The sequence below is a fragment of the Colobus angolensis genome, unplaced genomic scaffold (genome assembly GCF_000951035.1).
Source record: "Colobus angolensis palliatus isolate OR3802 unplaced genomic scaffold, Cang.pa_1.0 Scaffold380, whole genome shotgun sequence".
NCBI lineage: Eukaryota > Metazoa > Chordata > Mammalia > Primates > Cercopithecidae > Colobus > Colobus angolensis.
The window spans coordinates 427,423-440,769 of NW_012117155.1; the positions used below are offsets into that span (position 1 = coordinate 427,423).

The window sequence follows — 13,347 nt, forward strand, 5'->3', positions numbered from 1 at the left end:
CAAAGTCAGGGTGTTCAACCTTGGAGAACTGGGAGGTGTCCTTAATAAGGAAGCTGGAGTTTTCTGCCCACATCAGGAAGGGACTGTTCTTGAGCTCCGGCTCTATCTGGGTCCTCTGTAGATAGGATCCTAAGGGCTACGGTAATTAATGGACCCTGTAGCAGGAGCTGGCTTCTCCAGTGAGCTGGCAGCAGTGAGCCCCAGGGGAGAGATACCAGACTGACAGAAGGTTGAGGGAATAGTAAATAGTACCACGTGACCCCTTCTTAAATGGAATTCCCATGAGAAGAAGGTAATTTCCATTATGGCATTATGAAAATTCTCAAGCAGCTCTATGGCTGTGTGTTAAATGAGTTAAATGATTGTTAAATGGAATTGCCTTTTGTGGCTGTCACTACATAGTGCAAGTTCCCTGCCAAAAGGGCTGCACCAACTTACCTTGTCACAGAAAAGAGAACCCCTTTCCCTGTGGACTTGGGTTTGCTCGTGTAAAAATTGTTGCCTAAATTAATACCATTTCTATTTTAATTTGCATTTATTTACTTATTAGTGAGGTTAAATGCTAGTTTTCCAGGTTTGTGTTCCCCTTTCCTTTTGCATTCCCTTTCAGGTGAATCTATAACCTTATTATGAAAGTGAGAAATGCCCTTAAGACACTGATGAAAAGGAAGGAGATAAAGGAGAGAGAAAATAGAAAAAAAGGACAAATTAGAGAGGTAGAAAAACTCTTCCACTAAAACTAAGAAGGCTGGAGTGTCAGAAAATACACAGAGTTTGGAGTAAAGTTCCCCTACACTTCAAAGTACAACTCAGCCACTCTATAGTTAGGCAATTTGGACAAGTCACTTAATCGTGTCTGCAAAATGGAGATAATCAGTTTCTGATTCATAAGGTTATTATAAGGATTAAATGAGCCAATGTAGGAAAAGTACCTAGTTTAGTGCCTAACAATTACTACAATAATCATAGTAATCGGTAATTATTATACATACTTAATAATAGCTATAATATAATAATTATAAATATGATTATAATATCTTCATAGTTGTTATTATTATGATGATTATCTAAGCACTAACCTAGGCAATTTCCACAGGTATTGGAAATTGACTGGTTTCAGACCTCTACTGTAGTCACTATCCTGCTATTTTATACTATATTTTTGGTATAAATATGAATATATTTTAAAGTGTTATATTTATAGTAATAAAGTGGCAGGATGGTGACTAGAGTGGAGTGTCTGAAATCTGTCATGCCTGCAGGTGAGTCCTAGGGCTGTTATTTAAACATGCAGGGATTCCATTTTCTCATTGATTAATTGTGGGATAAAAATACCTGACTAGCAGAGTGTATGTAAAGATTAACTAGCATAGACAAAAGCCTTTTTAGCACAGTGCCTGGCAAATAGAAGTTGAAATAGTAGTAGTTGCAACAGCAACTAATTTTCAATGAGTGTTATTATGCCAGGCCACGGGTTAAACACTTAACATGTATCTCCTTTTAATCCTTACAAACCCTTATGAGGAAGGTGTTACACACATTTTATAGACAAGGCAACTGAAGCTTAGACAAAACTACATGACTTGTGCTAGGTCACACACCTTGTAAGTTAGGATCTGAATCCAAATTTCTCTGGCTCTTGGTACCTACTAGCTTTCACAACCTGCTTCTTCAGTTCCCCCTTTCAAATTATTATATTACTTCATTCCATCTTTATTTTTCCCACTTGTCATGTAGAATTACTATTGGTCATGTCTGTGTCTGTTTTCCTCTGTAGACTGAAATCTTGGAGCTTATTCTTATCCATATTCCCATGATATACGCCCTTCCTCCCCAGAACACTCTCTCCAGTCTATACCCCTAAGCACATGGCAAACCTTTGTCGAGGTACGTGCTCTTCCTGGGCCAACTGCCACCCTGCACCAGTCCTCCTCCACTTAGCCTGGGCTCTAGTCTCCCCTCCAGAGTGTTCTGCTCCCATCGTGTACCCACAAACAATGTCATCTGCAGCAGCAGCTGCACCAGCTGCAGCCCCCTCTTCTGGCGCTAAGCATCAACTTCCCATTGCTGTTCCCTGGATTCTGATGTGCCCCACCAGGCTTCTGCGAACAAAATTTGGCCTCTATCCCTGTCTTCTTCTCACCTGTCTATTGATTTCTCTGCACCTCCAGCCAGCTTCCAGGGTAGAGAGGGAGAGGTGGTCTTAATGCCAAGGCAAACTACGCCCTCATCCCTCTACTTCTGAGGTCATATAACACAACCTGGACCACCTAGCATATGGCTATGGCAAAGCTGCTAACCCCAGGGATATGCCAGTGAAATGAAGACCCTATGAATCTTGCAGAGGAGGTCTGGCACACAGGTGGGGAAGCCAGCTAGGAAGAACCTGTTCATCTAATCCTATTGATTGACATTTTATATCCAGATCCAGTCGTTACAGAGCCTTTATTCCTTTACACTTTATCCATCTCAGTAGTACTTTTTGGTCACCAGCATTGTGCAGGGCCCTAGGAAAATAGTGATAAAAAAAAAAAAAGACCCAATTCTTGTTCTCAGCGAGCTCTCACTCATCTGATCCATATTCAAATAGATTCAAGTTCACTGTGGCACTAATCACACTCTTAAATATAATTATACTTTACACATGTTTTTTTACTTTTCTATTTTTTTTTTTTTTTTTTGAGACCAGGTCTCACTTCCATTGTAGCCTCCAACTCACAGGCTCAGGTGATTGCTTCCATCTCAGCCACCTGAGTAGCTGGGATTACAGGCGTGTGCCACTACATCCGGTTAGCTTTTGTACTTTTAGTAGAGACGGGGTTTCACCATATTGCCCAGGCTAGTCTTGAACTCCTGGGCTTAAGTGATTCTCCTGCATCAGCCTCCCAAAGTGCTGGGATTACAGGCATGAGCCACCATGCCTGGCCTAGGTTTTTATTTTTAAAAATCCACTAGAGAGCCAGGCCATCTGTGTGGAATACCTTTCATGGCACTTAGCTCAGTGTCATGGGCCTGAAGGCAATTAATATAAGCTCTTTGATGATATTGAACTTTCTGGAAGCTCCAGGCATTTTCTTTCAGTCATCCTAGTGTCTTAATGTGATAAAAGGTTAATTGATTTTTGTATATTAATCACCCATCAGATGTTCAATGTGAAATTCAGCTCCAGTTCCACCAACCATATGACCTTGGGCAGGTTACTTCACTTCTATGAACCTCAGTTTCCATACCAGTTAAAGTAAGAATAGTAAAGTCATCTGCACAGACTTTGTCCAGTAATTAACTGGAATTCCAGGGCGAAAGGTTGTATGTACTCCTAAAGGTCTATTCAGTCACATTTTTTTTTTAAAGCATGCACCACGGTCTTGGGACTACTAAAAGAATAACACATGGTCCCTGTTCACTCCAAATTCACAAGCCAGTGGGCAGAAACAGATATAAGCAAGCAAGTAGCTATAATACATTTAGGTATCTCCAAGTTCTTCGAGGACAGCGGGGAGAGAGGGAATCAATATTGATTTAGGATCTAACATGTGAGTTTGAAAAATCCTTAAGGAGAGTCGTCCTGGGGTGTGTTCATATGTGTATCTCCATAAGCTCATACTTATTTTGGACTTAACGTTCTCCATGGCCTGGTTCCCTAGATGTCTGACATTTCTTTAATAAGTACCAGGAAGCCAATCCCGACTAACTGCATCCTTGAGAACAGCTGAGAATGCTGATGACCACTTAACACATTCTGAAACCATCAGCCAAATCTGGGGCCGGATAAATGTGCAAAGAAGGGCTCCCTGTTGACCCTTCCCCTGAATGCTTTTCCCAGCCCTCCTGTCTCCTGCTGCCCAGTAACTTGTTGCCGTGGGAGACAAGTGTACTTAGTGTGACAAGTCACATTGCACCCTGGGCCTCTTCAATACCATGTCAGGCTGACCCCAATGCTACGCCAACTCCACCAAATTATTGAGGACAGAATGCATTTGTGTTTAAATGCAGCACGCATCTCTGTGAGATCTTCCCTTGAATAATCATATTGCCTTTTCCCCTCCTTACAGGAGCCTGCAGAGGGATGGATCTTGCCTGGCTGACACCTCTGTGGGTGCCTGGGTTGATTCCTCTGCTGCCACCCCCATCCCCTGGGTGTCATGTTCCAAACCCACCCAAAGACCAGACAGATGGGCCCCTTTCGTGATGAGACAAGAGACACTTGCAGAATATAAATCACCACCCCGCATTAGGCTCCCCAACAGCACTAGAAATGGAAGTGGAAGAGACACACAGAATCCAGCTTTTAAGACTTCGGTTGTTAATGTCAATGGATGGAATTCATGTAAAAGGAGGCAAACAGGCTTGTTTCTGCAGTTTGGCCTGACATTTTTTTTTTTTCCTTCCCAGCAGAGATAAATTGTGACATTTGGCAGCCCTTAAAATGTATCACATGCCTTTGTAATGATTTGCTTATAGAGTTTTTATGGATAATAACAATAACTAATATTTATTGAGCACTAACTACATGTCAAGCAACTAATACATGTTTATGTCATTTAATCCTTATATCAACTCTATGAAATAGGTTCTTGGATTAACCTCTCTTTATAGATTAGGCATGTGAAGCATAGGAAGTGTGATTCATTTGCCCAAGGTCACATGGTAAGTGGAGGAGGTAGCACTCAAACCCAGGATATCTAACTCCAGATGACACACTGTTAACTCTTGTGTGCTATACTGTTGCTAGAGAGGCAGCCTGGGAGAGCAACGAAGTGTGATGGTTCTCTGCCACTTACCACCTGCCTGACCTTGGGATGGTTACTTAAGTTCTCTGCAGAATGAGGATGATAATAGTATCTACCTCATAGGGTAGTAGTAGTAGTCAAGGATTTGATACATAGAAAACATTAGCTTAGAGTATGTTAGCTATTTGTATAGACAGTAATCCCCTCCAGTTTAGGGTCCATATCTCAGTCCTTTTTGAATCTTTACTCCCAACACATAGCACAGTGCAAAGTCCACAGTAGAAATGGATTCAACATTACTAGAATAAATTAGGAGATTAAATATTCTACAAGATAGTTAAAATGAAACCTTATTTTTATAAGTGATTTATTATTTACAAAGTGCTGTCATTTAGTTTAATTTGGTATAAGGTTTGTTTTTAAGTTAAAACACCAAGAAAATTTGACCCAGCAATTCCACTGCTAGGTGTATATGTATACACAAGAGAAATAAAAACATATGTTTGTACAAAAACTTGCTCATGATTGTTCATAGCAGCATTATTCATAACAGTCAAAAGGTAGAAACAACCCAAGTGTCTATCAACTGATGAATGGATAAATCAAGTGTGGTATAGCTATACATTGGAATATTACTTGGCCATAAAAAGGAATGAAGTACTGAAACATGCCACAACATGGATGAACCTTGAAAACATTGTGCCTAGTGAAAGAGCCCATTACAAAAGGCCACATATTTTAAGATTTTATTTTTATGCAATGTTCAGAATAGGTAAATCTATGGAGAAAGAAAGTAGATTAGTCATTACCTAGGGTTAGGTGTATGGGGGTGTTTAGGAAGGGATTGATTACTAAACAATATGGGGTTTCTTTCAGGGTGATGAAAATGTTCTAAGATCGATTGTGGCACTGATCACACAATCCTATGGATGTATGATAAACTCTTGAATTATATACTTTAAGTGGGTGAATTGTATGGTGTGTGAGTTAAAAAAGGCTTTTACCAAGAAAAAAAGTCAAAAAAGTGGTAAGTCTCCAAATCAGAAGCTCAACACTGGTGCACTTGGCAGTCTCACCAGACTCCCCATTCTGCCCAAGCACTAATTAGGCAGCCTTGGCCACCTGCACAGGACACAGCCTCAGCAAGGCAGCCCAAGGATGGATGAATAGACCATTAATTTATGGTTATTCTTCTATTCAAGTCCAGTTGCCCCTACTGTTTCTTTTTAATTTTGCTTTTTGTCTAGCTCTATTGGACGGGATAAAAGGTTGGTAGGTTGACCAACCCAATGCAGAAATGTGAGATATAAGATGAAGCCTGGTCTTTCTCAATATTAAATGAAGGTTCCCAAGCTGGAAATCAAGGCCAGATGAGTCTAAATATCAAGTCTATTTATCATTTGTAAGTCTCTCTCCTCCCCATGATCTTGTCTCAGAAACAAATAAAGCCCGATGTTCTCATACTCAATGCATCCTTTGTTTTAATGATGTTTTTCAAAAACTCAAGCAATTGCTGGTGGAAGGGAGAGAAGTCAGGATTCTAATTAAGTTGCCCCAGTTTGAAATTTATAGAAGATTGCCAAAGGATTCCAACACTGTAGGTATTTGAAAGTGAAGACAGAGGAGAAATGATGCTTGTAATTCATGAGAGTAGCTATGAAGGTATGTAATTATGACTGAAACGGAAATACAATTTTATCACTTGGAAATCTTGTTCTTTGCTCTACTTTTCACTGGCAATGCTATATATAGACATACTCACAAGGGAAATTCCTTGGGTAGAAGTCGAAAAATAAAAATTATACTTTCTCTTTTCCTGTTAGCACTATTCATGTAAACTCCAATAAATATTCATTTATTTAGGGACATAGAGAAGATTTACAGATATGTTGATTTAGGTAAATGATTAGTGCTGACTTTCATTGAGTGCTCTTAGCTTGTCACAGTTTTTAAATCTCACCTAATCCCTGCAGCTATCCTATGAGGTGTGTGTTGCGGGGGGTACTATTTTTAAAATATTATTATTATTCTATTTTGCAGATGAAAACAATAAGGCACAGAGAAGTTAAGTAACTTGCCCAGGGTCTCGCACCTTGTGTAAGAAATGGAGCTTAGATTTAAACCCCATCTGATTCCAGAGCCACTTTAATTATTATCATATTCTGACTCTTCAGTAAATTGACATGTCGTAAACTGGTTCCAGCCAACCAGGTGACTGCATTCTTCATGGGGTTTGGGAAAAAACCAGCTGTGGGGCAGGAGGCTATAAAACAGGCTGATGTGCTCAAGCTGATTAAATTCCTGTAGTCCAGGCTGGGCACCCTGGCTCAAGCCTGTAATCCCAGCACTTTGGGAGGCCAAGGTGGGCAGATCACTTGAGGTCAGCAGTTCGAGACCAGCCTAGCCAACGTGGCAAAATCCTGTCTCTACTAAAAATACAAAAACCTTGATTTTACTCCTGATGCTTCTCCTTTAAGAGTAGAACATGTTAGAATGTTGAAACAAAATATTATTACACAAAAGAATATCATTTTGTTTGAAATAAGTATTATCATTTCCTTTACTTTATCCATGTGTCCTAGGTGCCTTTGTATGCAAGGCAGTGTCCTTAGCCAGCCACGTGGTGGTATGCGCCAGGGATGTTGCACGTGCTATTCCCTCGCCTGGTATACCCTGCCCTCCCCCTACTCCCCACTACTTTGCTAACACCCACTCAAATATAACTTAAAATATTAACTTAAAATATCGATTTCCAGAGAAGCTTTTCCTGAACTCCCCTTCTCTCACCCTTTTTAAATATATTATCGTATCCTTTTACATTTTCCTTTCATAGCACCTTCCTGGCTTATAAGCAAATGTGTAATTAGCTATTAAACTTCTGTCTCCCCTGCTAAGATACAAGTTCCATGAGGTCAGGGCATGGGCCTAGCCTATCTTGTTCATTACCGTTTCTCCTGTGTGTAGCAGAGAATTTGTAATGCTTAATGTTTGAACGGTGAATGAACAAATGAAGGAGACATCAGTTTTGGTGTCATGTTACTTATATTTTAGGAGTGTTGTATACAAGCATGTATCTATAGGATGGGAAATGGGTTTAGGAGAAGGAGCTCATCAGAGAAGAGGCTTATCAAGGCCATAACATTTGAGCTGGCCCTTGGAAAGTGGGCCAGCAATTCAGAGGGAGAGCCCAAGGGTGAAGCACAGAGCCAGGCAAGCGGAGCCAGCTGAGTAAATTGCTGTGGTGTATTATACTTACTTAGGAAATAAAATAAGAAAAGAGTAAAGACAAGTAGAATTGCTTAGCTTTAAGATAGCTGTCTTCATGCGTTGATGAAAATTATAAAAGCTGAGATGCAAAATAGAAGCTGTGCCTTTGACCCATAGACCATTCCTCACTGGGAAGAAAGAAAAAGAGCCATGAATTTCTGAGAATAGATGGGTAAGGTGTTTCCTTTGTTCTTCTGCCTTATGCTGTTTTTCTATTCCCAATGAGAAGGATGAGGTTGCAGATTTTCTTAGCTTAGTCATGAAGTCTCTTTAAAATCCAGTACTTCACTTTTTAAGCTCAAAATCAATAGAAGAAATCACACAAAGATCAATAGGTTCGACTCCATAAAAATTAAAATTATGTCAAAACCCCTCATGACCCAAATTAAAGGTGAACAATAAACCAAGAAAAATATTCACCACAACTCTGATGGCCAAATCCAGTTCAGTTCAGTTCAACATGTACCACTTGTACATTCCTAGGTTCCTAGAACCATGAGGTCCTGAGAGCTGTAACTCTCAGTAAGACATCATGTCTGTTCTTAGAGCTCTGCTGACAGGGCGGCACATAAAAGCTGACCATTCCGATGCAATGCTGTAAGTGGGAAGGTTGTGATACACGCACAAGGAGAAAAGAGGAAGGAAGAGCATCCGATCTAGCCTGGGGCTCAGAGAAGGATCCCTGAAGAGAGGCCTTGGACTAATAAAAGTTGAGTAGGAGTTATCCAAGGCAACAAGGAGGAGAGGAGGAGGGTATTTAAGACAATGAGAAAAATTAATAAAGATATAGAAATGCGAAACATCTTGGCATGTATGTGTATGTTGGGGTGGTTACAAATTCTTCAGAATTCTGGAATAAAGTGTGAAATTTGGAGTGATGGAAATAAGGCTGCTCAGGTAAACATATAAATTTATAAAAGTTTTTACTTTATCCTACAGCTGACGGGCAGCCATCAGAAGATCTAACAAGGGCCTGGACTGGGTGATTTTAAGGCAAATCTTGCAAGTCAAGGAACTAGTTAGGATAGGATTGGGTACAGTTTATCACGTAATGGCTTTAGATTGGTGAGTGCAGTGAGGTTAGGATGCTGATGTGAGTTTTAATGAATAGGCTTAGTTTTGATAATTTAACTGTTTAGCTGATCCACAGCCTCACCTTGCAAGGCGTGGTATTTCCTGGGGCAGGCAACTAAGTTGTTTTTTCTTAGTCTCGAGGTTGTTTATCACAGGCCCAGGAAGTGTGCATGGTTTGAGCATTTTTTAATGTAGAGACAGGAATTACGTTGGTTTTGTTGCAGAAAACTATTCAAGACTGACTTGCTTCAGCACTCAACCGTCAAGCCACTACTCCCCACCCATGTCACTGCATTTTTGGCTGAATAAATCAGACTTTGAAACAAAGCATTTGAGAAATAGGGTTATTGTGATCCTGGGGATTGCCTGGTTGGGAGGAATGAATGAATTCTGGAGTTAGACCAACAGCTTTGGGGAGAGGCTAAGGGTTCCCACCTGTGGGGATGGGGTGTGGTTTCACATGCAGAGAGTTGAAGAAGATGGAGAAACAGGAGTGTTGACCTCAAGATGAAAGGAGAAAACCTTGGGTAAGACACAGTGGGTCCTCTGGGAAGGTGTGGTATAATAAAAATGTATTTGATCTTTGTCTCCAGTTCTTGGCCCAGGGCTCCTAAAACCCTTGGAATTTCCTGAGTGACAGAAGTGTCCTTTGTTAGTCATAACAAGCCCCTTCCAACACATCTGAGTCAATGCTAATGAGGTCACTTGAATTGGGATCCCTAGATAATTTCAGTATATAGGGCTGGTCCTTAGAAAACCCAAATAACCAAATACACGATTAGAGGGTGGCAACTCTCAGCACTACCCCTCCAACCCTCCTGACCTCTGGGGAGAAGCGGAGGTCTGAAGATTGGGTTGTAAAAACTCCTGAACAAGGAGGTTCAGAGAGCTTCCAGGATGTTGAGCATGTAGAAGTGCTGGGAGGGTGGAGTCGGACTGGAAGCTCCGTGCTCCTCCCCCATGCCTTGCCCTTTGCATTTCTTCTACTTGACTGCTCTTGCACTGTATTCCTTCGTAATAAATCAGTAATAGTAAGTACAGTGCTTTCCAGAATTCTGTGAGTTGTTCTAGCAAATTAGCAAACCTGAAGAGGGAGTTGGAACCACTGAATTTATAGCAGGTCCTTCAGAAATATAGATGGAAACCTGGGCCTTGTGACTGGCATCTGTTGGGGGCAGTCTCCTGGGCCTGAGCCCTTAACCTGTGGAAACTGCACTAACTGTGGAGAGTTAGTCTCAGAATTGAATTGAATTGCTGAACACCCAGTTAGTGTAGTGGAATTGGAGACTTGGTGGTGTTGGAAAAGACAGCACGCACTGGGTGTTAGGGAAAAAACAGAGAAGGGTTTAAAATTTTTTGTTGTTCTTCTTCCTTACCATCTGAGTCATTTTCAGTGTACTATTAAACAGTTCTCTCCATTTATAGAGATACTTTTGAGACATCTCATCATGGAGCTTTGAAAGTGAGGTGCTGGGAATTAGAGGTTTGAGGAACAAAGGGAAACGTGGTCTTTGCAACACCATCCGTCTGCTGAGGTGCGTGTGGGGTGGGGGCATCGCTGGGCAGAGGGAAGGAATGGTGGAGGCAGGAGGAGCAGCACCATATCCACGTAGCTGGCATGTGGATGCCAAGAACAAGCTCTTCCCCTGCCCCAGATACGTTAGAGGAAGAAGACCCTTGAAGAGAGCAAGCTCACACTTGGGTTGCCTTTTGTGTTACTGGAAAAAATAAACAAATTTAAAACCAAGAAGAGATATTAAGAGAGCACTATTCTAATTCTCTGCATATTTTATGCAGGGAAGCAGAAAGAACTAGACTAAAAAGAGTAAAATTATCTACAAGATCCTTAATTGATAAAGGAAGAAGAACTCATTTAATTGGTGGCTGTCTTAAATAATGTGCATTGGAAAGTGTATAATCTAAAGTAGCATGCAGAGCAAGAAAAGTAACCAAGGAAATAAGGAAGTAGTCAAGAAAAGTTCCATAAATTAAATCATAGTTTGAAAGGATAAAGTCATGTTAATATTCATTACCATATTTTAATTTCATGGTGATTAAAATTATAATGTAGCATGTATTACCACTTAATTGATCTGCCAACATCAAGAATTTGCAAGTTTCTTTTTGTTCTCTGAAGTCATAAACTATCTATTCTTCGATGCATAATTTTGGGGGTAATTTTAAACCATAAATATTTCTCTTTATTAAAATTCTCAGGAAATTAGAACCTCGATTGCTATTTATTTATATCTCCTTTGGTGAGAGGCCAGGAAATTCATTTTCTTGCATTTTGAAATGTACAAAATTAAAGTGCTAAAGAATATTATCTATTAATCTTCATGCTTCCTTTTATGACAGTTTTACAGTTTAATCACAATGCTCAGAGATCTGAGGGTGATAAGCCAAGCTGTGTCCCTTTAAAACTGGGTGTTTTATTTTTTTCATATAGGAAACTCTCCTTGTTGAGGATGCAGACAGATCCATCCCACTGCTGAGCTCTGGCTACCCTTTCCAGGACAGGATTGTACTCCCGTGACACCAGTCTCCAGAGACCTGGTGATATTCAAGGTCTTCATCCCTCTCCGGGCACCCCTACCTAACACTCAACCCTTAGATGAGATGATGTCCTCGTGCTGCCCTTCTGCCGACCCTTCCCTGCAATCGGACCTGACCTCTGAGAATGCAGCTCCCCCCAGCCTGATATAGCTCATCCCTCATCGGGTGCATCTGTGCCTAGCTACCCTGGTTCTGATGAAGTAAATAGGACACATATGTCACTGTGGAGCCTCATGAGTCTCCTTAGATAAAAATAAATTTGGAAAATTGCAAAACCCTCCAGAGACAATACCTTCCTAATGATTTCTGCCTTCTTTGACACCTCATTGCACTGATTAATGGTCATTCAAATTGACCACCTGGCATAGCTCACTGTCAAAATAAAAAAGGGCATTTTAAAAACTCAGGTGCTGTCTTGTGTGGTAGAATCCTGGTGTGTGTGTGCATGCACACACGCAGGCTTACAACAATGACAAACAGATGCAGCGTCTGAATCCTAAAATTTATTAGTGGCCCCCACTCTTTGTCTATATTCCTTAGTACCATAGTTCTTAGGACTTCAAATAATTAGTCCTCACAATTAGCTCTCACATCAGCCAAAATTGTTAGGCTAAGGCTGGCCAAATATTTTAAGCCAAATGAAAGTGGAGAATTGTTCTTCCAGAGTCCTTTGTCATAGGCTACCCTGAGAAGTTAAAAGGAAGAAAATTAGGTGGCAACAGAAGCACCCTTTTTTACAACATCGTTACAAGCTATGAGCAAAGAAAAGAAACCTACTTTGGATGCCAAGTCTCAATATGGATTCCGTCACTCACCCTAAATTCTTTTTATCTGGCTCTGATGGGGTTTATAATTGAACACACACACACAACTCATATATGACACCACCACTCATAGTTCTGTAGCAGAGTTAGGAAATATTTGAATGTGAGAAACAGAAACCCACTCAAAATGACACAACCCCAGAAGGAAAGCTCAATGGAAACAGATAGTGAATGTATGTTAGATCCCAAGGGCTTGACAGAGAGTCAATATTCATTAAAGCCAAGAACCAAGGGTAAGGGGCTACACAGTCCCCCAACCCTCCCCTCTATAGTCCAACTCCAGCAGGTTCAGGAGCAGAGCCCAAGCTTCTGCTCCACCTGACTTGCAAGTTCCAGCATTTCAGATGACTAAGTATCTCAGTCTCTAGTTTAAGTCTGACAGGGAGACAGAGAGAGAGGATTGAATTGGTCACTGGACTGGATCCTCTTGGGTCACAAATCTCAGAATTTTGAGTGGGGCAGTTTTAGGTAGAGTGGCATCTCAGCAACATTGATTAATATCTGTTTAACAAACAAGATCTCTGGTCAAGAGAGGCTCTGTGGTATTCTCACTTTGAAAACTTACTTCAAGGGGAAAGAGTACCAGGATCTATATGAAGAGGGCTAGACATTTCACAAAGGGCCATTGAGAGGGGTATTACATGAGAACACATGGGAGAGAAGGTGTTAGGACCTGAAATTAGAGAAGAAAGTGCAACAAAGACTGTAGAGAGCAATTTTAACCTTGGGATGAAGGTAAGTACAGAACTATGAAGGCTGATGTGGGACTCTGAAAAATGGGAACTGACCAGATTAAGGTTACAGACCAGGAGGACAGGCTTTGGGGGAGGAGTAAGGATTCAGTCAAATGGCTAACTATATCGTCATCTCAGCAACAAACATATATCCTCTCACTT

General features: G+C 40.9%; 1 long non-coding RNA gene across 1 annotated transcript; it reads left to right on the top strand.

Annotated features, from left to right (window-relative positions):
• Positions 1-8,632: 8,632 nt before the first annotated feature.
• On the top strand, positions 8,633-12,029 carry LOC105520499. The gene is made up of 2 exons (XR_001003142.1): positions 8,633-8,804; positions 11,521-12,029. It is a non-coding gene; the product is annotated as an uncharacterized LOC105520499 (long non-coding RNA).
• Positions 12,030-13,347: the final 1,318 nt, after the last annotated feature.